Source organism: Leucoraja erinacea, chromosome 32, assembly GCF_028641065.1.
Source record: "Leucoraja erinacea ecotype New England chromosome 32, Leri_hhj_1, whole genome shotgun sequence".
Classification (NCBI taxonomy): domain Eukaryota; kingdom Metazoa; phylum Chordata; class Chondrichthyes; order Rajiformes; family Rajidae; genus Leucoraja; species Leucoraja erinaceus.
Genome location: NC_073408.1, coordinates 19535180 through 19543011, shown reverse-complemented (window position 1 = coordinate 19543011; position 7832 = coordinate 19535180).

Here is a 7832-nt window from a genome sequence, read left to right as displayed (position 1 = left end):
TTCAAGCAATAGGATCCTTCCACAATAGGTCACTGCAGATTATTACCCTTTAAGTTTACTTCCAACTACTATATAAATGTATGTGTTTCTGTCTGTACCATTCTTTTATTGGATGAAATAAATATTTTCTCATCTCCCCTCAAATCCTTCTACCAATTGCTTTAAATCTTTACCTTTGATATTTGTCCCCTCAACAAAATAAAATTCTATTTAGATCCCTCTTTACAGTACCTCTCAGTTAAATCCCCACTCAGCATTATCTGTTCCAACGAAGACATGCTTAGCGTACTAATCCTTTCCCATAACTTTTGCAGGGTTTTGATTTGAAATGTTGACTATCTCTCTAACTTCCGAGATGCTGCCTGTCCCACTGAGTTCCCCCAGCTGTTTGTTTGTTGTGAAAGTAGACAATAAATGCTGGAGTAACTCAGTGGGCCAGGCAGCATCTCTGGAGAGAAGAAATGGGTGACGTTTCGGGTCGAGACCCTTCTTCAGAATAAGAAACGTCATCCATTCCTTCTCTCCAGAGATGCTGCCTATCCCGCTGAGTTACTCCAGCATTTTGTGTCTACCTTTGATTTAAGCCAGCATCTGTAGTTCTTTCCTACACTGTTTGTTTGCTGCTCATGTTTCCAACATCTGCTGTCTCTTGTGCCACCTCTCCCTTAACTACAGTTTGCTATGCTAGCAACATCCTCATAAATCTCCTCTGTGTCGACGAGTGTTTCAAATAATATAGTGATCAGAACAGTACACTGTACTCAATTGCGATCAATCTATCATGGTATGGAGTTCTAGTATCACTTCCATGTCCTTATATTCTTTGTCTTAGCTAATAAAGAAAAACACCTTGGGTCAATCTTTTTATCCTCCATCAGACTTTTTAACCACTTTGTTGACCCTCATACAGCAGGACATGTCAAAGATCCCTTTTCTTTATGCTCAACAACCCCCATTTTACTATCATACCAGTAAATTTCTTCAGAACCTGATTCTATTAACTGACATCTATCATAAACCTACTGAATCCCACAGCTATCTAGACTAACACTTCCTCCCACCCTGTCTCCTGCAAAGACTCTATCCCCCTACTCCCAATTCCTCCGTCTACGCTGCATCTGCGCCCAAGATGAGGTGTTCCATAACAGGACATCTGAGATGTCCTCATTCATTCTGGATCAGGGGGTTCCCCTCTTCCATCATAGATGAGGCCCTCACAAGGGTCTCCTCGATATCTCGCTGCTCCGCTCTTGCTCCTCCTCCTCCAGTCACAACAAACTATTAGCACATCTTAAACAAATGTGAGCATACCACAGGATACACATGTCAAAATTATCGTCTTGTCTGTATCCATTTCACAAAAATTATGAAAGAATAAGTAAGCACAATTTACTTTTCAACTTATGTTCCTAGATGCAAGCACAGATAATGCAGCATGGTGATGCAGACAGTTTTAATGGACATTAAAACACTTTTTTTCTCTTAAAATATTTATGAAACTTTAGCTATAAACTTTAATTAGCCAAAAGAAAACTTTTGATATTTTTACACATCTGATTTTTTTTATAGCTCTCCTGGCCTGCTGCTTTTCTACTTATTCTTGCAATTCATCCAACATTTTCAGCATTATGTCCACTTATGGGAATAGTTGCGTAACTCTAGACATTATATTTTAGCCGTTTTGGAGTCGGTCTATAGGAAAGATGCCTTTCAGCTGGGAAGAGTGCAGAGAAAATTTTCGAAGATATTGCCAAACTCAAGGGCCTGAGCTACTGGGCGCACTTGGGCAGGCTAGGACTTTATTCCTTGGAGTGCAGGAGGCTGAGAGGCGATCTTACAGAGGTATGTAAAAGCATGAGCAGACTGCACAAAGTGCTTTTCAAAGAGTAGGGAAATCAATAACTGGAGGGCATAGGATTAAGGTGAGAGGGCAAAAATTTTAAAGGAACCTGAAGGACAGCTTTTTCACCATGAGGCAGTTTGAATAACTTCTTCAATCTGAAGAAGGGTTTTGGCCCGAAGCGTTGCCTATTTTCCTTCGCTCCATAGTTGCTGCTGCACCCGCTGAGTTTCTCCAGCACTTTTGTCTACCTGCAGTTTGAATAACGACCTTTAAAAGACATTTGGACATGTACATGTAGAGGAAAGATGGAGGGATATTGGTCAAAACAATGGGATTAGAGTAGATGGGGTAACTTGGTCGACATGGATGAGTTGGGTCATAGGGCCTGTTTTTGTGCTGTATGACTATGCTACAAGGTGCGGGCTGTATTGTAACAAATATTTTGATTATTATTTCAAACTTTAGAAATTTAGGTTTAGTCATTAGCAATTTAGTCAGATAACATAATTTTTATTCTAGCCTGTAAAGGTTTGCTTTAAAATATAAATTTATAGTTCTTCATCTTCCCTTACACATTCAGTTATATAGAGTCACAGCATGGAAACAGGACCTTCGGCACAACTTGCCCATGCCAACCAAGATGCCCCAACAATACCATCTCCACCTGCCCGTATTTGGCTCGTATCCAGCTAAATCATTCCTATCCATGTACCTGTCCAAATATCTTTTAAATTTTGTTATTGTGCCTGCCTCAAAAAACCTCCTCTGGCAGCTCATTTCATCTATCTACCACCCTCTGGGTGGAAAAAGATGCCCCTCAAGTTCCTATTAAATATTTTTCTCTCATCTTAAATGATTATCCTGTTTCTTGATCCCCTTCTCTGGGTAAAAGGCTGTTCATCTTCGTCACTATTTGCCAGAGTATTTATCATTTTTGGACTGTTAACTAATCTTTGTTATTTGTCTCTAAATAGGGTATCGCTAGTTCCACTGTCATTTTCAAAATTCAGAAGTAGAATACTCTAATATTTCCCAGAAAATCATTTCTTATTGTATACAATTGTTTGCCTTTGCTGGAACTCCACACAAATTAGCAGTGAACTCATCCACATTCTTGAACACATTGCAGGAACTCTTGAGCATTTTCTAAACACCTCTTTATTATTGCCCAGTAATATCTTACTGAACTATCGCAGAACATTTTTATGTTGAAGGTGTTATAAACATTTTAGGTATTGTTAATGTTATTCTTTATGAGCATGAGCCCCACCCAACCTTTCATTTTGAATTTCATTAGTCCCTTCAATACCATCTTCCAAGTCTACATATTTCCTACTATGGATTCGGCTGAAAAACAAAGTCATTGAAGCCCCATGGTTATTAAGAGGTTAATGAGCCTTTCATCAGCACTCTGTCTCCAATTATTAACCAAGTTTGAAAAGATTGGGAATCAGCACTGAGCAGTCAAGGAGAAAATATAATTTACTTCTCCATTGCTTGATATTTGAAACTTGCAATACAAAAGTTGAATGACAACATCTTTGACTGCCTACACTCCACTCATTCTGGTAATAAGTGTATGGCAACTAACAGTTGTGCATTTTGTGGCAGGAATGTGTTCTTCTTTTGAATAGGCTTACTTGAGCATAATGGAATCAGGGTCAACGTTTGATCCTACAACAGATTTGTAGTAACAAGGTTTCACTGTGTGATGTGTTATGCAACGTTGATTGGCACAGAACACAAAACGTGGTACAGGAACTTATTGAGGTCAAGAACTAAGGGCTCCAAAACACTACCTGCCAAAATGAAGGACTTATTTGTTGCTTTTGATCTTCTATTTGAATGTTTAACCAATATAAAATACCTCCTTTGGTCAAGGCACATGCTTCTATCTATATTTTAGAAATAAACTGAGAGAATCCATGTTCTGACACCTCACCATGACTTCAACTTTTTTGTGAGACAGCTTTCTGTGTTCAAAAGAGGGCAAACATTTATTTTGTGATCTAGAGCTGAGCACGAATAAAGAAGTAAAGAAAAGGCACATGGAGTTCCCATAGTGATACCATGTCTGTTCATTTTAATGAGGGGCCAATGACTTGAAGGGGAAGAATGAGCAGGGTGGAAATGTCTTTGGTAAGAAAGTAATTCATCTTTTAGGCAAAGAGGTAAAACATAATATACTTGAAGTCCCATCTGCAAACAATATCTACATATACAACCACAAATTATTAAATCACAGCCAAGGAATTGCAGGCCTCAATTAACAAGGAGTTACTTTGAAATCATTACAGTTATAGCTGCAGGTTTTACTAAACTCTTCAAATGAAGTTTGAAAATTGACTTGAAATTGGCTCCGTCAGTATCTTGTCATTTAACATTAAAGGAATACATTGCTCTGTTGGTTTAACTGTCACTATCTATCATGGATATACTTCCAAAAAGAAAAAGGGTGGGACTGCCAAATCTAGAGCCCCCTAGATTACAAACTGACTACTAGATAAAGAAGCTGATGTGAGATACCAATGCATCAGAAATCCTAGAGGAATACAGATAGAATAAGATTTTTTTTTAAATCTAGAAAAAGGGACCGTGCATGAAAACCTAATAAAATCAAATACAGGTCCACCACCGATTTTCCAGTCACTGGTGATCCGGCATCTCCTTTCATCCAGACAAAATTACGAGAGCACACTTGAAATCCCCCCGGACAACCCCTGAATATGCGGTGCTTAGGCCGGGTGATGCGACCGATCTTGAGCTCATCAGGACTTCCGAGGCTGATCACCGGGTCAAATTCACTCTGGAACTGAGCCGTAGTCTGGCCATAGCTGGTGGATCTGTTCCCATAGCCGACTTCAGAGGCCGACTTTGCACACAGCCTAGGCTTCCAGACAACCTAGGCTGTCTAATCTGGCCCTCATTGCGACTACCAAGGGCAGCTCGTTAACAGGCGCCTTGGCTGCCTGCGCAAGAAATCCAAGTTTCACTTCAAAATTAGTTTACATTAATATTTGTTTTATTTAAGTTTCTAGCAGTCCATGGTGCTTTTGAGACATGGGAGGGGTATAATTAGTGGGTCAGAGGTGTATGGTTGTATCAATATTACGTGACCTCTGTTGGGCCGACAAAACACTTAATACTCAAGGCTTTGGAAGCAAGAGTGCTGGAAAATCAGTTATGGACCTGTACAAGCAACTATAGTTCTAGCAATTATTTCAATCAATATTTCTTGGCTGCAAATGCAATTTAATCAGGAAGCTTACAATTTGGACCACAAATAAATATTTTCAGAATGGAAACTTTGTTGCCAGGTACTGCTTATGGAGGCTGGGATTATAAATTGGGATTGTAGGTCCTGGATACAGGGTTTACGTAGAGGTTTACGGAAGGTGGGGTAGAGTAGAAGAAATCAGAAGAGGCGTTATTTTCAGTGGGATGTATAATGCAATGGGTAAGAGTGCGACAAGAGTTTATTGAATAAAGTGATTACATGGCATCAGATTGGAGTTGTTAGTGGGTGTGGGTGTGAGAGAAGGGTAGGTGGGTCACTGTGGTGTCAAGAGGAGGCCTGAATGACAAAGGTAGGTGACTTACCTGACAGGTGTCCCAATCTGATGCTGTGCTGGTGAAACCATTTTACACAGACTAACAATAAATGATATCAAGATAATGTGGCCCACATTCCCTCTAATGCCCTGGAGTCAGAGACACAAAGGTGTCTCACACCAGCAGGTGCTCTAATGAATGTTCCCAGAGTAATAAAGCTCATTCAGAAATGGTTTCACACCAGAAATAAATTATTTTCAATTGCGTAATGCTGAAAAATATACATTGTAATATCTATGCAAATAGCTCTCATTAATCATTACAACTTTTGCTCAACTTTTTCTTAATTTAGTAAAACTAAGGCAGGGATGGCATTCAAATTCTTGAAACAAGATATTTGAGTCAAATTGTATTGTATATCTTTATTGTCATTTCCTGAGTATTCGCATACCCAGAGGAAACAAAAAAACGTTGCTCAACCAGTGTCCATTCAGTGTGCATGAAAAAATAAATAGAAATTAAAAAAAAAAAAAAAAATACATGTCACGAACAAATTTAACACTCTACTAAACATTCAACAGCCGTTCCGACCGGCAGCGGCACAACAGTGGCTCTGCTGCAGTGTGGGGGTTTGTGCGCGATATTTGGCAGGGGGCAAAGTCCATTTAGCAGTCTTATAGCCTGTGGGAAGAAGCTGAGGAGCATCCTGCTGGTTTTGCAGCTAATGCTCCTGTACCTCTTCCCAGATGGGAGGATGGAGAAAATGTCATGCGATGGGTGGTAAGGGTCTTTGATGATGGAGATGGCTCTGTTGATACATCTCTTCCTGTATATGTCCAGCAGGAAGGGGAGTGGAGCACCAATAATCCTGCTTGCGGTCTTCACTATCCTGTCCAGTTGGTGCCGTTCGTACGCCTTGCAGCTCCCGAACCAGGAAGTGATGCCGTATGTCAGTGTGCTCTCGACAGTCCCCCTATAAAAAGTCCGTAGGTGTGTAGTGGGGAGGCCTGCTTTACGTAGTCTTCGGAGAGGGTGAAGTCGCTGCTGGGCTCTCTTGACCAGAGCTGTGGTGTTGGCCGTGGACGTCAGGTCATCAGACAGATGTAGTCCTAAGAACTTCATGCTGCTGACCCTTTCCACATCAGCTCCGTCGATGTGCAGAGGTGTATGGTGTTGTTTCCCCGCCCTCCTGAAGTCAACCACCATCTCCTTAGTTTTTCCCACGTTAAGAATGAGGTTGTGGGATTTGCACCAACCTGTGAGCAGCTCCACCTCCATCCTGTACGCCGATTCATCATTGTCACTGATGAGACCCACCACTGTTGTGTCATCAGCGAACTTGTTGATGAAGTTGTTATTGAGTCTGGCAGTACAGTCGTGTGTCAGCAGACTAAACAGAAGGGGGCTTAGGACACAGCCTTGGGGTGAGCCAGTGCTCACGGCTATGGTTTTTGATGTCCTACTGCCCACCCTGACTGTCTGCTGCCGTTGTGATAGAAAGTTCAGGACCCAGTTGCATGTGCCAGCATCAACCCCCAATAGCTCCAACTTCTCCACCAGCTGCTGCGGAATGATTGTGTTAAACGCAGAGCTGAAGTCTATGAAGAGGATCCTGGCATAGGTATTTTTCCGATCGAGGTGTGACAGTATGAGGTTCAGTGTTGTTGAGACTGCGTCCTCTGTGGATCGGTTGGCTCTGTAGGCGAACTGCAGTGGGTCTAGGTCGGCAGGTAGACTATTTTTGATGTGCTGCATAACTAGTCGCTCAAAACACTTCATTACAATGGGTGTTAGGGCCACTGGTCGAAAGTCATTATGGCAGGCTGGGTTTGGTTTCTTCGGGACAGGGACGATGGTGGCACTCTTAAGACAGTTGGGCACTACTGCCTGGCTGAGTGAGATGTTAAAAATGTCTGTGAAGACATCTTTCAGTTGCTCGGCACAGTCTCTTAGAACGCATCCATGAATGTTGTCCGGCCCTGCAGCTTTGCGTGGATTGACGCTGGCAAAGGCCTTTTTAACTCTGGCTGCGGACAGCCTGAGCGGCTGGTCACTGGGAGATGGCAGTAGTGCACGTGTCTGGGTGCTGTTTTTAACCTCAAACCGTGCGTAGAACTCGTTCAGTTCATCTGGTAGGGAGGGGTTGTTTTGGCATATCTGCAGCGGGGGGCGGCTTGTAGTCAGTGATGGTCTGAAATCCCTGCCACAAGCGACGTGTGTCTTTGTCATCTGCGAAGTGGCTATTGAGTTTTTGTCCGTACAGCCTCTTCGCTTCCCTGATCCCCCGGGATAGGTTACCCCTTGCCAGTTTGTATGCTTCGTTGTCCCCAGATTTGAATGCCGCATTCCGGATTCTCAGTAGGGAACACACTTCCCCAGTTAGCCAAGGTTTCTGATTGGCACGCCTCCTGATGGTTTTTACCACCGTTACATCCTC